We start from the raw sequence: 20,492 nt of genomic DNA on the forward strand, positions 1-20,492 counted from the left end.
AATTAAAATAAATTTTTTTTTTTTTAAAAAGTGTTTCAGGCAAAAGAAGCAATTGGTAAAAAGATTCTAGCCACATTAGAGAAACTGAAAGAAGGCCGTTGGCCTTTTCCTGGTGGTGAGGATGGCAGTGGTTCTGAGGTTAGCAAGTATCACCAGGTCCTGTTTCTGGAGGGCTTTAGAGTGGTGTTTGTTAGGTGTCACCAAGCAGACCCCAAATCATAGCAGCCTTATGTCCAACAGATTAAAACCTTGTCCAGTCTGGAGCTATCCTGCAATCTCCACTAAGCTTAAAGCCCATTAGAGCAGTTATTATGTCAATTCATTGAATTCCTTCCCAAAGACTGCCCTCCTCTGTTAACCAGCCTAAATATGTGAGGCAAAGTCTCTTAAGTTTTGCTTTAATTGAGCACTCTAGCTGCACTTCGTCCAGGACAGATTTGTTTGTTATCTTGGCGGTGATTGGTATATTCAATACTGTTCACCAATACCACAGTACAGGGGCATTAATCATTCTTCAGTCTTATTTATTGTGAAACTCTCACATAGAAAGTCTGTAAGGGGCTTATAGACTAAGCTATAAATTGCTTGATGGTTTGTCACTGAGACATTATTTTAAGAAACATTCCTAGGGATTTGTAAACCATCTTTCTTGTTCTGTGATGAAAAGATAAAGCTTTCTTTTCTTTTATCTGATTCCAAATGAATTTTTTTATTGGTTTGCGTACAATCATTCATATATACTATATTTCTTTCATTTACATTGTGTTTAATGTAGTCATTCACATTGATATAATCATTGATGTACCTTTTATTTTATATAATTATTTTTAAATGTTGTTTTTACAATTAATTACTACTCTCATAACATGTATCACCCTGCCTCATCAAGTCCTCATTTCATTTTGCCTATTTCTTCACACCTCTCTTCTGTCTACTAATCTATATACTATCCTAATGATTTCTTTTATGCCCCTTATCCTTTAAAACAGTTACACATATGTTGTTATTTGTTAAATGAAATAACCATATTGTCCTTAACTTGACTCTTTTCAAGTTGATTGATCCTTCTTTGTCCTGGCCATTATAGTGCTCATTGCCTGCACATTCTATTTCTGTTCTCCCTCCCCCACAAACCCCTCCTATTTTTACAGTAGGAGTCTTATGCAGTATTTGTCCTTTTGTGACTGAGTGATTTCGCTCAACATAATGCCCTCTAAACTCTCCTGTGTTGTGTTGTGTGTTCTGAATACTTTGTTATTCTTTACTGCTGCCTTGTATTTCATTAGGTAAATAAATCACAATTGTTCTATCAGTTCATTCATTAATGGGCATTTGAGTTGTTGCCGTTTTCTTGCTTTTGTGGACAATGTTGGACCTAGGTGGACATATCTACATTTGTGCCTCAGCTCTGATTTTCTTGATGTATATTCCTCATAGTGGAAGAGTTGGGTCATACGGGATTTCTATGTTCACATTTTTGAGGAAATGCCAAACTGCTTTCCAGAGTGGTTATACCATTTTAGGACCCCATCACTAGTGCACAAAAGTTCCAATCTCTCTGCATCCTCTCCAACATTTATCGTTTGCTGTGTTGTAAGACTTTGCTATTGCTGCTGAGGGGAGATGGTATCTAGTTGTTGTTTTGATTTCCCTCTTTCTTGCTGCTGGTGATTTTGAACATTTCTTCATGTATTTGTTGGCCTTTTGAAAGTCTTTTGTGAAGAGGGTTTGTATATCTTTTACCTATTTTATATTTGTGTTATCAGCCTGATCCCATTGCCACAGTAGTATTCTGTAAATTTTAGTCATGAGATCCTTGTCTAAAATGTCATTACCAAATACTTTTTCCCAATCTGCAGACTTTCTTTTCATGCTACTGGAAAAGTTTTCGATGCACATAAGGACTTGATTTTTAGGTCTCATGAAGCTTTTTAAGTGTTAATTTAGACATTTGTATTGTAGTTCATTTTACCGTTGTATCCGGGACACTGGGTTGTACAAAGAGGAATGTGGCATCAGGATTGGTGGAGGATTCATCAACAACCTGCTTAAGCAGACAACACAACCCTACTTGCTGAAACTGAGGAGGAACTGAAGTACTTGCTGCAGAAGGTCAAGGACTGCTGCCTTCAAATGGATTGAAGCTCAACATCAAGAAAACAAAGATTCTCACCACTGGGCCAATTGGCAGCATCAGTATGGATGGTGAAGAGATTGAGATAGTTAACAGTTTTAGTTTGCTTGGCTCCATAGTCAACACTCTTGGTACCAGCAGCCAGGAAATCAAGAGACGGATTGCTTGGGAAAGTCAGCTTTCAGGGACCTCTCCAGAATATTGAAGAGCAACATCAGTCTGGAAAGTGCTCCTGATCCGGGCTATAGTCTTCACAATTGTGAGCTATGCATCAGAGAGTTGGACTAGGGATGATAGAAAGAGAATTGATGCCTTTGAGCTGTGATACTGGAGAAGAGTGTTGAACAAACACTAAGAGAGCAAACAGATTTTTCCTTGAGAGGGTGAAGTTGAGCTGGTCCTTGGAGGCAAAGATTCTGAAACTTTGTCTGACATACTTTGGGCATGTTGCAAGAAGGGACCAGTCCTTGGAGAGGGACATCATGTTTGGGAGAGTGGAGGGATGGCACAGGAGAGGAAGGTCCTCAATGAGATGGATCGATTCAGTGATAAGGGTGCTGGGAGTAGGTGTGTGGAGACAGTGATTTAGGCACAGGATAGAGCAGGATTTAGGGCTGTTGTGCATAGGATTGCTCTGAGTCCCAATCAACTCAGTGGTTCATAACAACAACATTGTATATACTATAATTACTATGTTCTAATTAATTTTATAGACATTCATTTTACTTTTAGTAACCCCTCCAACAAGAAGATATTTGTTTGACAGCATATAAGAACATTTTTTCATATTATTTTGAATGTGGTAAGAAGCCCTGGTGTCATAGTATGCTATGTAATGGAGCCATTAACTGAAAGGCTGGTAGTTGGAATCCACTAGCCATTCAATAGGAGAATGATGGATGATCTTCTTCTGAAGATAAACATAAAATGTACAGCCTCTGAAGCCATGTGGAGGGTCACTATGAGACAGGATTGATTGTAGTAATGGAAAATTTGTTTCTTTGGTTGATTGTGATAAGTAATTATAGTGAAGGTTTGATAATATTTACTTAATAATGTTTATCTATGGCTTTCATATTCAAACAATTTTATTCATATTAAAAATATGCCATACTCAGACTTGCCTGCTCTTACTTTATTTGGCTGAAGGGCAGACCCAAAACACATCCTTGATCTATCTGCCAATTCCATGTTCTAAAATAGAGACCCTAAATGGTTAATGTGTTGTCTCTGTACTAGAGCCATCAGCGTCACCAGGAGTTTGCTAGAAGTGGAAAACTTTAGGTCTCAGCCCAGGTCCATTGAATCTGAATATTTCATTTTATCTGGGATTTTTACGTGCCCTAATGTTTAGGAAGCAGTACTCTGGGTTCAGGGGAAATGAATTCAAAATAATGTCTAAATTAGGGCATTTAGAGTAAATTTAAAATTAGCTTCCTTGTAGTTAATTATCATTTAAATGTAAAATGTCCTTAACACTTTCATAAATTCAAATTTAATTATTGTTATGGAAAATGTTTTGCTAGGAAACAATTACTCTAGGCACAGTGCCAGCAGTTTCAAGGTTTAAAATTTACTCAAAACAGAACAAAATATTTTGAGTGTATACATATTTTCTAGTAGGGCAGAAATTAGCCGTGCTAAGTATCAATTATTGACAACTGAAATTTCCTGTAAGCAAAAATGTCCACGGTGGTTATAGGCAAAGCAACAATTTAATGTCGTGCTCTTTGTACTGAAATCATTGTTAAATCATCATTTAGCCCATAAGGCCCTTACAGTCAAGACTGAAGACTATTTATGGGATTTGTGTTTGAAATTTCCAAGAGTATTTGGACTTATTTGGAACTCAAGTTTATATAATAAAAACACATTCTTAACAATTTATTTAGCTAAATTTGGAACTCCAAGCTCTCAATGGATGTATGAATCATGGGAGCCTCGCCAGATGTTTTGGAGTGTGGAATTCAAAACGCATTAGCAGCATGGCACGTCATGGAGTTTGATGCAAAACATTTCTTCTCCCTTTCCAAAAGCCTTGTTTAGTTTCTATTGTAAGGCACAAACTATGGTGACAGTTCATAGCTCTAGGGAAACATCTAAAGTCCATAAGTGGTATCTACCCAGACAGTGGAAATATGAGGCACTTCTCTAAACAATCAATGTCAGAAAAATGCCTGCCCACCCAAACATCTCCAGAAAGCAATTCTAAATGGGAAATTTACCTGTTAGTGTTTTTTTCACTATTTTATGCCTAATGTTCTCTAAAAAAAAAAAAAATCTTCTGTCCCTTACCGCATTTGCACCCTCAACAAATTACTTTCTTTTACATTTACATGGGGAAAAAAAATGCCTTTAGCTGGGGTGGGGAGGGGGGTGGGAATCTTTTCTCCACCTCCTGAGTCAGATTCTCTCTGTTGTTGTTGTTGTTATGTGCCATCGAGTACTGTTAAGTATTTCCTTGTAACACTTTGAAATGTGTACCAAAGAAGGCACAAGTATTGGGCTTACAATAAGTGAATAAGGTGAAGGGTCTAGTCACCCAAAACAAGAAAAAAAAAAAAAAAAGAAAACAAAACAAAATAAAAAAACCACCAAAAACACAAAACCACAAAAACCCAACTGTAATTTTTTTTACCTTATTTTTGTTGTTTTGTTTATTCTGACATAGAACTATCCTATAAAACGGTTTATAATTGCCCCATCAGGTTTCCTAGATGGAATTCTTTGCAGGAGCAAATTGCTAGGTCTTTTCTCTTGCAGTCACTAATGGGGCCAAACATACCAACTAATGAGTTCCAGCTATTGAAACTAGCATCTGGATACCTCAATCATTTCACAAGGAGCCTCTACTCTTGACCTGCTCTCCCTTAATGAGGTTACTCTGTCATTGTCTTTTCTTTTTTCTTAAAATTGTTCTTCTTGTGTGACATCTACTCAGAACTGACCTTCCATTGGGTTTTCAGAGGCAGTAATTGCATGGGAAGAGATTGTAGAAGATTGTCCATCCTCATACAGTGTATCTAGTGGAGTCAAACTGTGTGCCTTCAGAATTGTAGTGTAGCTACTTACCACTAGGTCACCAGAGCTCCCTTGTAAAATTCGGCTTCTTGAAAAAGAAGTTTACACTTAACACATTCTTCCACCTTAGCCACGCTGCTCAAGTCAACTGTGGCAGATGGTGGTAAACCTCTAATACTGAAAATTAAGAGCTAGTGTTTGTTATTATTACTATTCTTATTGTATCCAACTTTTCTTCACCATTCAGCATGTTTTCTCTTTTTTTAAATTCTCTCCATCTTCAAATACAAAAATACCTATTTTCCCAGTGTTTCTTCCCAAACTTTCCTTTAATTCTTGACCTCCCTGTTAATTTTTAGTCATTAGCCTGTACTCATATTTTTATACATAGTTATATGATGTATTATGCTTTAAAATGGATATTTTTCTGTTGAAAAAAATGTCTTCTATGCCCCATCATTTACAAAGAAAGTCCATTGTATTCTTAAAAACATAGAGTGACATGTGTATAAACTATTTTTTATTTAAAAAATTTATATTTTTTCCCATTCTTTTAATTGTTTTATATATTTTTCTTCAACTCTTACAATAATCTCATGTTTTAGTTTCATTATTACCCTCATTTACTGTTAATAAGACTGAGGTAATAATTTTCTCAAAGTTGCACAGAGAATTATGGTGGACACAAGATAGGAATTTACTGTGGTTGTTCATGTCATCAGGTGCTGTTAACTTGCAATGACTCCATGTATGCAGAGGAGACACTTTAAACTGTCCTGTAGGTTTTCCTAGACCGTAATTTTTACAGAAGACCCCTAATAGCACAGTGGTTAAATTCTCAGCTGCTCACTAAAAGAAAGGTCAGTATGTTAAGCCATCAGCTACTATGCAAGGGAAAGATGTGGTAGTCTACTGCTGTAAGAGCAAGATTTAGAAATCGTTGAGCAATGCTGTCCACTAGGATCTCTGTGCACCAGAATTAGCTTCTGGCAAAGGGTTTGGGTTGAGTGTTTGAAACTGTGGAAAGTTCCGTGCTAGGTTAAAGAGATTGGCTATTAACCAAAAGGTCTACAGTCAAAACCTGTCAACCCCTGCAAAGGAGACAAGATATGGTGATGTGCTTTAATAAACATTAAAACCAAAACAAAACTCATTGTCATCAAGCCAAATGTAGTTCATAGTGGTCTGACAGAACCAAAATGAAGAAGCATGAACTATTTAATCTTAAATTTGTTTAACTTGTATTTAAAAATTTATATATTGAAAAAAAATGGAAATTTACACATCGGGTTTATTGGCTTCAATTGTATATTTGTCTTGGGCTATACTCTTACTAGGGGTGGACTTGGTCATTGATTTATTTCTCGGTAAAGCGACAACATACTAAACTCCACTGCCAAGGAATTAATTCTGATTCACTCAAAATTAAACCCACTGCTAACAAGGTGATTCCAGTTCATCGCCTCTCTGTAGGATAGAACACAACTGCCCTATGGGTCTGCTGAGGCTGTGAATCTCTCTGGGAGCAGGCCACTTCATTTGTCTCTTACAGAGAAGCTGGTGGGCTTGAACACGAGACTTTTAAATTCACAATTGAACTCTTTAACCACTGCACCATCAGGATTCCTTTCCAACACACAGGAGGCTGAAAATCATCAAGCTTTTATTTTTCTTTATTTATTTTCTAAGTTGAGTGTGTACAAGAATCACCTGCAACAATGATTTCCAAACTTTAATGTGCCTGGAGATCATCTGAGAGTCTTGTTAAATTGCAGGTTCCGATTCCGCAGGTCAGGTGTGCGCTGAGGCAAATTTCTAACCAGGGCCCAGGTGATGCTGTGCTAGTTGGTCCTTGGACCACATTTTGAGCAGCATGTACCTATAATACTTGTTTAAAATGCACATTCTTGGGCATTACCCTCAACAGTTCTGATAAAGGAGAGCTAAACGGGATACAGATGGTGTGGAAAACAGGAATTTTTAAGAAACAACCCAGGTGGTGCTTGCAAGACGTTTTGAGAACAAATGTGTTGGAACAATTCCTTTGCAAAACTCAATGTGCATCAGTTTGCTCTCTGGAGGCAAGGATTTTGAAGCTCTGTCTCACATATTTTGGGCACATTTCCAGAAGCGACCAGTCCTTAGAGAAGGACATTTTACTTGTAACAGTGGAGAGATAATGCAGGAGAGGAGAAGACCTTGGATGAGATGGGTTGGCACAGTGACTGGAGTAATAGGGGCAGGTGTGTCAGAGACAGTGAGACTGGCTCAGGAAAGGGTTGAGTTCAGAGCTATTGTGCATAGGGTTGCTATGAGCAACACAACTGACTCAGTAGCACATAACAACAAACAACAGCAACAGGGGTTTTGTAAATGTAAAGATTCTGGTTCTATATGCCCAAGAAGTTGCATTTCGGGTGAGGACAGAGCTATAGACCTGCACACCACAATCTGAAATGCAAGGTTTCCACAGACCTTTTTAAGGTATTCATTGACAGTTTGGAGTGCTGTTTATGTCAATTGTGAGGGGAGAGGTAAGGAGTTGATGTGGGTTGTAATGTCCATGGCCAACATCCTTCATCTTTTACTTCACAAGTGTTGTGTCAGTTGTCAGAGCCTTTAAGTGGTTCTTTTCCAGCCCCTGTGCTCAGTGTTAGCCTTTCTTACATGTGTGACATCCATGACAAATTGGTCTACTGTATTTTTGTAGATATTTCTAGAAAGCAGGTCTTCAAACCAATTCATTTTGATTTGACCCCCTTGGAGAGAATTTGCATTTCTACCATTTATATACCGAATCAGAATCTACATTTTAACAACGTCTTCTGGCAGATCTTAAGTGTTTATAAATCTTTATTTTTCACCCCCGCCAGTAGTGTCTATAAATATCAAGTCCTGCTTAAAATCCTCTGTAGATTGGCAACTTGAACAAACACTGGAATTTTCAGAAATTTGAGCGAAAGAACATCCTTGACTTCAGTAACAAAATGGAGTTCCCAACACGGAAGGTCAGTGAGTGACCCTGAGTACCGCGTCTGCTGAGTGGATGTCGTGAGAAGTAGAGTGAAAGTTTATTAATCTCGTAAACGGGCAGGTGGGTAAACCAGATGCTCCGGCTCCTTTGGACAATCCACTTTACAACCCGAATCATCTGTGGGTGGAGAATGTAGACCCTACTTCTTCACAGGAGTTGCAGTAGCTGTGATAAATTAGTGGCAGGCTGCTCTCAGGGCAGTTGATGAAGGTGAATTAAGGCAATTCCAGGGTTGTAAAGGGTTTACGTTTATGAGAGGCCACAGATGCTGCTTGGTTGTGCCCCGACGTACCCAGGGGTAGTTCACATTCACCAGCTTGTATGAAACAAGGGAGCAAGATCCCTGACCTTGAGGGTACTTTTTTAAATCACTTGCCACACTCAGTTGATTGTCTGGTACATGGAAAACAGAAATCATATTCACAGTAAATAGTGCTGCACAGTTTAATATCTCTTTATGAGCACCTACTTTTAAATATAAGAGGACAACAGTGTATAAAACACTTAAAAAAAAAAACAACACAAAACCCAAAAACAGTGTGAGAAGGTTCCATTAAAAGAACTATAATTAGCAAATTCCTGAAGTTGGTGTGATACTTAAGGTTTTGTTTTCCTATTGTTGCTGTTGTTAGATGCTGTTGAGCATGACCCATGGAGACCCCATAAACAACAGATCTGAATGCTGTCCTATCCTGTGGCATCCTCAACATTTCAAACACACTTGAGCCCATTGCTGCAGACACTGTGTCGATCCAACTCATTGAGAATTTTCCTCTTTTGCTGACTCTTTACAAGCCTGTTGTCCCTTTGTGAGGAATAGCTTCTCCATGCCCAACATGTTTGCCAGTAGTAATCAATAAAGGGATTAGATCCATGTCTCCATTCATGATGGTAATTAGTCTATTGAAAGAATGAGGAACCCCTAAAATATACGTGGTTCCTAAGGACTCTCAAACATTGGAGGTTCCTTTCACCATTTAGTGAAAAAGACATCATTACCTTTATCCTTATTTCACAGTTAGTACACAGAAGCAAGAAATTAAGAGCCTTTGGAGGAAAAAAAATTTAAAAAAAGGGAAAAAAAAGAGCCTTTGGAGGTTGTCTAAAGGGCCCTAATGTTGTTGTGGTTAAAACATTTAGTTGCTAATAAAAAAGTGGGTGGTTCAAAAAAGTTATGAGGGAAGTTATGAGCCTAATTCCATAAAGATTCAAAGCCTGGAATCTCAATGGAACTGTGCTATTCCATTGGCACAGGTTGTGATATGGTAGAATCAACTCGGAGTAGTAGTAGGTGTGGTTATGATGGAGGATATTCTCAGCATGGAGTCACCAGACCAATGTTGTATTGTTATGTGCTGTTGAGTCACCTGCAACTCATAGCTACCCTTTGTACAAGAGTTCTGAAGCCTGACCTGTCCTGAGCCAGTTTCTCTGACTCCAACACACATACTCCTATTGCCTCAGTTATTGTGTCAAACCATCTCATCCGGGCCTTCCTCTTCTACACTGTGCCCCAACACTTCTGAACATGATGTCCTTCTTCAAGGACCCATCCCTCCTGGCCAGGTGGCTGAAGTATGTGACACAAAACTTCAAAATCTTAGCCTCCAGGGAGAAATTTGGTTGTCTCTCTAAGACAGACTTATTGTTTTCTTAGCAGTCCATGGTATAATGAAGACTATTCTCCAGACCCACAACTTAAAGACATCATCTTACTTAATCATTGTCCAGCTCTCTGAGGCATAGCAAGTAATTGTGAAGACCATGGCCTGAATCAGGTGCACCTTAGTCTCTAGACTGACATCATTGCTTCTCAGTACTCTGGAGAGGTACCTGACATCAGATTTTCCGAGTAAAGTTCATCTTTTGATTTCCGAACTGCTGGTGCCAAGAGTGTTGATTGTGGAGCTGAACAAGCTGTCATTGTTAATCTCAGTCTCTACTCCATCTACCATAGTGCTGTTAATTGGCCCAGTGATGAGAATCTTTGTCTTTTCGATATTGAAGCTTCAGTCCATATTGGAGACTTTTTGCAGCAAGCTCTTGAGGTCTTCCTCAGTTTGTCATTTGCATAACGTAGGTTGTTAATGTACATACACGACAGTGCGATTGGCACAGGACAGAGTGGAGTTTAGGGCTGTTGTACATAGGGTCGCTATGAGTCGCAGGCGACTCGACGGCACATAACAACAACAACAACAACAACAGGTTGTTAATGAGTCTTCTTCCAATCCTGATACCACATTCCTCTTCATAAAATCCAGCCTCCTGAATAATCTGTTCTGCACACAGATTGAAAAGGTCTGGAGACAGGACGCATCCCTGATGCACTCCTTTCCTGATTTTGAACCATGCAGTGTTTCCTTGCTCTTTTCTGAAGACTGCTTCCTGGTCTGAGTATAGGTTTCGCATGAAAATAATCAAGTGTTCTGGGATTCACTTTCTCCTCAAGATTAGCCCCATCAGCAAAACTTGTGTATTTTGAAAGAAATAAAAGTTCCTAAACTGTACTCCAGACTTAGTGAGTCAGAAACCTGAGGATACAGCCTAAAGTTTGTTTTTGTTTTTTTTTAATAAAGTTTTCTATTAGGTTCTGGTACACACTCAAGTTTGAAAACCTCTCATCCATATCCCTTCTTTTTTAAAACTAATTCAACACATATTCCTTCCCACCTTATTTGAAAGAAGTGATATTCTAGGTTAGATTTCCTTAGACTCACCTAGGGGACTATTCAAAATTATTAGTGATAGAATTCTTCCACCCAAATTCTTTAGAATTTGAATATTAGAATATCAGGGCATGGGATCCAGCTATCTGCACTTTAAAATATTTTCCATATGATTTTACTGTGGAAGGGATTAAAAGATACACTTCTAGGTACTTGAAACTTCATCTCTTATCCTTTGAACATATTGCTGGAAGAGGCTATTCCTTGGAAAGGGACACCATGCTTGGAAAGGAGAGAGGTGAGCGAAAGAGAAGAACACCCCTAATGAGATTGATTGACCCAATGACAGGAATAGGTTCCAGTGTGCCAGAGATGATGAAACTGATGCAGGATATGACAGGGTTCAGATATGCTGTCCGTAGGGTTGCTGTGAGTCATAATATTCTACTTGATGGCACTTAAAAAACAACAGGTGCTTGAAGGACATGAAAGGAGAAAACATCTTTTTGATCTAAAAGATTTTAGTGAAGAAATTAGATTATGAGAAATCAAGATGATCCTACTATTGCATTGAGTTCAATACAATAATTAAAACTTTAAATAAATTTTTAAGAGGGGATTTTTTTGTTTGTTTCTTGTTTGCTTTTACTAAATACAAACAAGATGAAACGACTTTAACTTCAAATATGCAGCAAGAAGCTTAGAAGTTGCTGCCTCCCATAATGTTGACTCTTTGACTTAATAAGGTGCTTTTACATGGGGATCAATTTTCTTTACAGATGTTAAGAAAGATGCTTAAATAGAGCACAAGGAAATATGAGTCTGTCTATTGTTGTAGGATGTTGTCAAGTTGATTTCAACTCATAGTAACCATATATGCAATAGAAGGAAACACTTTCCAATTCTCTACCATTTTTGCAATAGTTGCTAATTATCTACCATCCATGATACCCTTTTCCAGGGATTGGTTCATGGTAATAACATATCCAATATATATGATGAAGTCTCATCATCCTTCCTTTTTAGGGAACATTCTGGCTATGTTGCTTCTAAGACAGATTTTATTCCTTTGTTGAAAGGTCATGGTATCTCCAATACTCTCCATCAACACCTTACGTCAAGTGCATAAATTCTTCAGTTGTCTCCAGTCCTCACCTAACTTTTTCATGCACACGTGGTGATTGAGAGCACCATGGCTTAGTTCAGACACATTTTAGTCTTCCAAGGAAAATATTTGATTTTTAAACTTTAAAGTGATCTTTTTAATTTTATTTTAATTTTATATTGGTTTTCATACAAATTTCACAGTTTGTTTCATTCCCATTGTATTTCATACTATCATTCCCATATACTGTGCTTTATAAAATTTATCACCATTGACATATACTTACCATGATCCCATCTTTTCAGGTTCCTGTTGGATCTTTTCCACTTCCTTCATCCCATTTCTCTGTCCACCAATTCTGCAACCCCAGTATGTCTCCCCTGCCCACCTTTAACACCCAGCTCCCTCCACTTCCCCTCTGTGGAACATCATACACATTTTACAAGTTATCTTTATATTCTTTACAAGAATAAAATTATGCATCACAGACCAGTGCTATACCACTGAGAAGAATGTGTGACCAAAATCAATTAAAACTAGGCCTGAGGGCTGCAGATTAAAAGCACCCACGTTTGGTAGCATAACTTTCAACCTACTAGGTCAACAGAGTATATGACTCACACTAACTGTATGAACAACAACAGATCTAACACTTGCCCCATCCTACGCCATCCCTTCCGAGAAATGCTTGAGCCCATTGCTAGTAACCAGTCACCTTATCAATCCTTTGTGTTGAGGATCTTCTTTTCTTCTCTGATCTTCTATTTCTTTCAGCATGATGTCATTTTCCAATGACTGGAACTTTAAACTGTTGTTTGTTGTTTGTAAGTGCCATTGAGTAGGCCAGTGTTTGGTGGAGCTCCCAGATTAAAACAGACTTGGCAGCAGGAGTGGCATCCATTTCCAAAATAGCTTGCCTCTGGAAACTCTTTAAACTTAGAGAGAAGATGAAAGTTATACAAGTGTTCGGGTCTTCCATTCAGAAAACTGCTATGAGTCGTCTACGATTTGACGGCACTTAACATCAACAGTATTATGCAGTATTTGTCCTTGTGAGACTGAGTTAGTTCACTCAGCATAAAGATATCTTTCGCAATAGATCTGTACAATGAAACACATAGTTTAATCTCTAGACAACTGCTGCTTCCCTGAGTATTGATTGTAGATTCAAATAAAAAAAGATCTATGGTAACATCAATATTTTTGTATATTCTTTTCAAATAGTCTAGATTCTCTGATTATTTGCTCAGCAGACGTATAGAATAAGTATGCGGAAAAGATGCAACCCTGATGCACATTTTAGAGTTGTCTTTACAGACACTGGGCAGAGGAGGGTGACACTTGTTTATGGTCCTTCGGGGACAGCTGTTCACCATCATTCGATTCGATCCCATTAACCATGAGAGGCACAGTGCTGATTTCAGAGATGGCAGTAACAAATAATGAGTGAAGATGAGAGAGTCATTTCAGAGCATGATTGATCTCACTCGAACTTTCTGTCACTTATCTTTTTAGTATTTCTCATGTTTCTTTTTGGCACAAATAGTATATTACTGGATTGTATACTGTACTCAAAAAAGATGTTTTTAAATTGAATTTATTTCATGTGAGCTAAAATTTTCACACTGATTTATAAACATACAGTGAAATAAGATTCAATGAGCCTTGATGAAACAAAGCTGAAATGATTCAGAATCAAGAGCCTGAAATATTATAGGCCATTTGTTCATCTCGGTGAAATCTCATACTGTTATTTAAAGTCCTCTAAGTTCATTAATTCCATTTAATAGCAGCTGGTGCACATCCACTTGGACTTTGGGGAGGAAAAAGATAAAGGGCAATAATGCCCTTGTGCCACAGAAAATAATAGAATTATTTTTACTTTGCAAGAGGTCATAGTTGAAGAGTTTGAGATTTTGAGCTGCTATAACTATAAATTTAGCAAAAAAGTAGGCATTTAATGATAGAGTTCACTTTGGTGGTTTAGGTTTTATTTTGAATGTTTGTTTTGTCTTAAAAACACTAATGCTGAAATGTTGTCTCAAATCTTTATTTTCAAATCACTTATTATATTACCATAAATTATAGGGTACAGTAAAGGCCAGATTTGAAAGGAAGCACATTTCTCTGTCTCATTTTTCTATAAATAACATGACACTTTATGAAAGAAGAATTATCATAAAAGTTTCCTCCTTTTTTCCCCTTCCTATAACTCCAGTTGCAAGTATGGAGCAAATGGCCTTCCTCCAAGTAGCCCAGTGCACTATTCCAAATATAGGCGCATAATGAGTAGAGGTTAACTGTAGGAAGTCTGAGAAAAAATGGTAATCTATAATTTTACCACAATTATAATGTTTCCCTTAAATAATACTTAAGTCCATGGGGTGAGTGCTAACAAATACCTTGTAAAGATGCTCTTATTGCTTTCATTGTTTTGATACTTCTGCAGTTTCCCCATATGCTATTAGAAGCAATAAAGAACTTGGGCTTGTGTGTGACCCATGGCAGTTTAGAGGTTGTGGGTTACAATCAAGGAGGCCCTCAGCCTAGAGACAAGGGTGGAGTACATTGTTATCTGGAAGGCAGGGCTGTGCCACATTTACAGGAAGCAAAAGCAGCAAAGTTAAGAGACTCATGGTCCACATTAACTAGACCTCCCAGCGCAAAAAAAAAATAAAATGTTCAGTTCAACTGGCAAGTCTCTGAGGAAAACCTTTTCTTTACAAAATAACAAAAAAAAAATACCAAAAGTATAGTGAGTTTAGGTGTCAGTTCTATATTGTCTGTCTTACATACTGCCATGGGAACAAAAAAAGGTATTAGTAAAACCATCTGTCAGATAAAGAAGTCTTTGGGCCATGCAGACATTTGGAGGAACGCATCACTATGGGGTAGTGGTATGCTCAGACCCCAAGTTTCAAAGCAAAATATATGAAGTGTAAATTTTAGAACACATGATGAAAAGTGAGTGGAATAAACATCTCATTCACTAGACCTGTAAATTTAAAGGCTGATGCACCTTGTGTACAGGCTCCAGTATCTGTGTCTATCTAATATTTTAGGGACAAAGACAGCTCTCGTCAGAGGGAGGATCCTTGCTGGGGTCTGTGGGCAGGGGAAACAGTAAAATACAGACAACTGACCTGGTGGATTTGCTGCTATATTTCAGAAGAGTCCGTCTTCTGTCCTCACTGTCACACACTGTACTATTATGGATTGTGATTAAGGATGGGATCGGGTGTTTTGCCAAGTTAAAAACCCACACCAAATTGTAGGGTGAGAGCCTGGAACAAAACTCAAACTTTTTGGTGTGGAGTTTTTCTACTTATGGCAAAATGTGGCTTCCGGGAGAGTGAGTTAAAATGCCTTGGAAGGAGGAACAAAACAAAACAAAACAAAACAAAAAACTTCCAAGGGAACATTTTGATAATTCAAGTGTAAATAAATATGAATCCAAAACACATTTTTAATTAAAGGGAATTTGCTTAGAAAAATACATTTGTATGCACTCCCCTTCCACACATGCTCAATCCCTAACCCCTCCAAATAAAGTTCAAAAGGAGGTGATTTGGAAAGTAAGGACTATAAACCCACACTACTTTGTCCCATTCAGAAAGAATCAGATTATTTGAATACGCTTAAGCTTTAATAAAGGCAGCATTGAAGGGTGCTGTTCTAAATCGCAATCAATTGTTTGAAATAAAATAGAAGTAACTTGTTCTAAATCTTATCTTGCCATTTCCCCCACACTAAGCATGTACACTTCTTTTTTGCAATTTTAACAGCTAACAACATGGTGAATGATCTTTACACATTCAGATCTTCCACGTCCCAAGAAGTCTGTGTACCCTGAAAGCCACAATGCCTCTACATTGTCACCTGTCTCTGTGACCATCCCAACCTACTCCAGGCATTTGAATTATTGTTTGTGAAATATGAAGATTTAGGTTTAGCTTTGTTCTTTCTTTTTAAGCTCTCTTTCTCTTCTTGTGGCTTTTGTGGTATCTTATAATTATGTTTCATAAAATGCTTGCAGGCCTATCTTCTTCATATATAGCAATGTAAAAAATATATATATAATAAGTAACCATTCAGAGAGAAGGAGACAGGAACAATGGGAAGGAAGAAAATATAAAAAGTATTCATTTACCCTCCAACGTTTGTAGTATTTATCTATGATCTAGTATTTTTTCTTCTTCTTCTTTAAACTCAGCTTCAAAAGGAAACCTAAAGACACTGATACATAACCTCTTGGAGAGCTCTCACCAGCTGCCTACAAGGACAAGCAGAATTTAGTGTTTGTTGTGCTATTTATAAAGGCCAAAGGAAGTTTCATTTGTAAAAAATGAAGTAATTAAAATAGCGCATAGAAGTAACCTTGAATTTTTATCCTCAGGTGTGTTTGGTTTTTGCAATGTCCTTTTACCTCCCTATATAGATGTCTGTTTCCCTGGCTAAATCGAACTCAAGGGATTAGGTATGTCTCACTCACTCACACAGTCTCACTGTTTCTCAATGGACCTGGAACTTACAGGAGATGCTGATAAATGATTTCGAAAAAGAAATGTGTGTGTGTGTGTGTGTGTGTGTGTGTGTGTCTGCATGTAGTTTGTCCTCAGGGTCTCAAAATGAAGAAAAAAAAATTAAATCTATCCTCTTTAAATTCTCTTTGATATCTAAAGCTATGTGGACAAAAGTACCCGAGCTATTTCTAAGCTCACTAGTAAAACAGGTGTGCAGATGCATAGGTCATAACCAAAATCTGAATATTTTGAAATCTAAATTTAAGAGCCTTATGATCATTTTTACCATATAATTTATGACTTCTTTCTTAATATCTGTAAGAATATCACCTGGTTAAGACTCAGTGAGTTTGAGATATGATTTAATTATGAACAGTGCTTGCCAGTAATAATGAATTTTTAAAACACATTAGAAAAACTACTTTAAATGAAGCAAACCCTTTTTTCCCTAATTTAAAATCAGGTGTAGTCCAAAAGCAAAATTCATAAATATATCTGACTCATTTATCTAGATTTTGAATATGTTATTTCCATTTATGTTTGAAACTCGAGACAACTTTAAGAGAATTATTTTTGAAAACTCAGAACTGTAGTACCTTGAATTGAAAAAAAAATAAAATTAACAAATCAAAAGATTATACAAAAATCCAGAAATAAATCTTTATTTTAAACTATACACTTTAATCCACTGCTATTCATGCTGGAGAAGCACATTTAGTATTTTTAAAGAAACATTTGATATTTGCCAACATACTTCTGCTTTTGGGGATGTGGGACGTTATAAGGGTTACTGCTATCCATTGCTTGCCATCTCACTAATTGAGTGCTAATTTAGCAATAGCTATGAAAACTTATGATTTCTTTTTTCTTTAACTGAAGTTCTTCTTTGGGGGTTAATGATTAAACACATTGAATAGCATAATTGGGGGAAAATGTGATTTCCCAGGCAATGAATGGCTTTTTGATAGGTTACAAATTTATTCAGAACAGATAAGCTACTGTATTTTCAATTGGACAATCAAACTAACATTTTACTTCAAAGGAGAGAGAGCAATAATTGAATTCTTTGGATCCCTTCATATGTATGGCTATTTTACCCACTGTAGAATACTTTTGCACTTAGTTTTATTTCCCTATGAACTAAACTCATTTCTTCTGCACTTGGAATTCACTTCATGAAGAGGAGTATTGTACAACAGACAGAACGAGAGGCATCTAAGAATCAGGTCAATAGCAATAAACCATTCTTGCTAAGTATTCAGTCATCCTCTCAAAAGAACAAAGACTTTCTCAGGTTATCTTTTCTTAGAGTCACCTCTTTTGCCCCTGGAGTTTAGATATTCATATATTTGTATTTAAAAGGCATCTTATTCTTCTTGTAGAAGCCTGAGAAGTATGGGAATACACATATTCATAACATCAATTCTAAAGATGTGAACACCAACCCAAGGTTGTGCACAAAGTAAATCAGAAAATGTTCTTTGGAAATTTAGAACTTGATAAAGCAATAAAATGACAGCCAAATTTGTTACATTAGTGATTGCAGATGTTTGGGAGGGAACTTGAGAACACATTGAAGAAATCCTTCTGTGAAGGGTCTCTTCCTTAATCATGGTTGGTGAGCCAGAGTCAAGAGCATTGAAAATACACAGATGTGAGTGTAGATACAGGTTATTATTTTTTTTTTAATTGCCCACAATCTTGTTTCTAAAACCAGGCTTTGATTAGCCTAGTTGTGATTCTTACTTAACATTGATCAAATTCCAGAATTGATTTTTATGATGCATGAAACACCAGCTAGAATTAATCAATTTGGTTTTTATCCTGGAGTTAAGGGTCTGGGCTTGCTCTTCACATAGAACAAAATCTAGGACTGATCAATCACAGTTGGGAATTGAGATGCTTCCTCATGAAACCTATATAGGCTTACAGCTAAGGGACTTCAAGCATGACTACTGGAACACAAAAACAGGCAATGTTTTCTTTTTCAGTGAAAAGCCTTCACTCCTTGGTAACATGCTTTGTTTCCCATTTCATTATTAAGGCGCTACCATAGCACCACTATTGGAATGAATCATATTTGTGTAATGTCTCCATATCATCAGTAATGTTTGTTCTTCTTCAACAATCTCATTATGACCAATGACTATTAGTAATGTTTTTTTTATGTTGACCACATTATAGACACTGTGATAAACATATGAATACACTTTCATTTTTTATCCTCCAACAACTTTCTGAGGTAGATATTATTATCACCACTATTTCCATATTTTTTTCATATGAAGAAACTGAGGCTACATGAAGTTGTATAATTTGTTCCCAGGTAACATGAGAAAGTGCCATATCTGGAAGACCAACCCAGAGGATCCTCTAAACCAGGAATTTGCTTTTGATAATTTCTATATTCTGTCTGTCTGGTTCTATGTCTACTATAATCGTTTAACCAGTAATTCTTATTTTTAAAAGATTTTTTTTTCTTTAACAGATAGCAGAGTCTCCTTTCAATTAAAATATTTCAGCATCTTCAAAACATTTTCATTTCTTTTTTTGGTATCTTTGACTATTTCAAAGTCTCTTTCATTTTGTTTCAAGATGGGTTTTATTTGTATTTAAAATCAAGGCTTTTCTTCCTGTGGAGGCCACACAGGCCACCCTTGGGACATCCTTCCATTGCTGCAAAGCCTAAAAATGGAAAATGTAGGGTCCTTAACTGGACTCTGGCTTTATAATTGCCTCTGCGGTACTCTCACCACAATCCCAGATGTGTGAGAGAGTGAGGGGGTAGTCAGGGAAATGAGATGTTAAAATAAGGCTAAGCAAACAGTTTGCCCAACAGATGTTAACCCAATTCATAATTTAAAAGTTCCTCTTTTTTTTTCCACCACTTAGACTATGAACATTTTAATTTCTTCTACAAATACAACTTACGAATTTGATTCATAAAGCTAAAGTCATCCATATTTCCATCAAACTTTCTTCACAGTCATAGGTCAGTGAAAGAAAAGTGATAAACTTCATTTTTAATTCAAGTATAGCTTTATTTTTAAGCCTGGATAGAGTTTAGACAATATGTTTAAATAGGCCTTCCTAGTTTAAACAGTTACTTAGTTTAATCAAGCTTGACTATATTTTGTTTTAAGACAAGTCTCATTGGAAAAGAGTTACATTTACATAAATTTAAATAGAATAATTGAAATCTACAATGACTAGTTTTAAAAAAATTCAAGGCCATTCTTCACAATAACCTTTATTCAAAGCTAAAATTTAAAAGGCATAGAAGACATCCAATGAATTTAGCAGAATAAGGTAATATTACACCCTCACTGAGGTATATAAGCAGAACATTTATAGATGTTTACAATGAAGAGAGGAAAAGAAAATTTTCATAAACTTTAAAAGCTATATTTTGAGCAAATATGAACTGGCAGAATTGAGTTTAAAAATGTGAATTTTCTAATCTCTAATCCTGTAACTAAACAATAAGCACACTATTCCTCAGGCCTATCCTCTATGCATTTTAAGTCCCACCATCAGTAAGCACCTCCACTACAGCTTCCAGAAGTGGAATGAACTCACAGGTACAAGATGAAGACGACTGATACAAATGATGTTGAGAACGTTATGTTGGTGGTAGAAGTCAAACGTACACTGGGAAAGCTAAAATAATTGCAAGTTTAACCTTTGTGCTATAAAAGTACAGTAAATAAAGAACAATAGTATAATAAAGGAGGAAAAACAGAAAACACCTGTTCAATAAACAGTTTTATATCCCTTTAAAAAATAAAACATCTGAGAAGCCTTAAATAAAAATACAAGGTTAAGTGTAAGATCAGGATAAAGAGAGAGATTTTTTTTCAATGTGACTACTGCTTTCCTAGTCATTAATTACTACTCATAGTTATATTTTCTTCTTATTTATGGTACCTGACAATCTTTCTTTCAAAGATAAAATTATACTCAACATTTGAAAAAAAAATATATATATATTTTTTCAAATGTTAAG

At 36.7% G+C, this 20,492-nt stretch overlaps 1 protein-coding gene across 1 annotated transcript in view; it reads right to left on the bottom strand.

Annotated features, from left to right (window-relative positions):
- Positions 1-20,492, bottom strand: part of LOC102854423 (40S ribosomal protein S2-like) — a 90,579-nt gene that overhangs the window by 42,770 nt on the left and 27,317 nt on the right. The window lies entirely within an intron of this gene.

This window comes from Elephantulus edwardii, unplaced genomic scaffold (genome assembly GCF_000299155.1).
Source record: "Elephantulus edwardii isolate Elephantulus edwardi_28Jun2011 unplaced genomic scaffold, EleEdw1.0 scaffold00075, whole genome shotgun sequence".
Classification (NCBI taxonomy): Eukaryota; Metazoa; Chordata; class Mammalia; order Macroscelidea; family Macroscelididae; genus Elephantulus; species Elephantulus edwardii.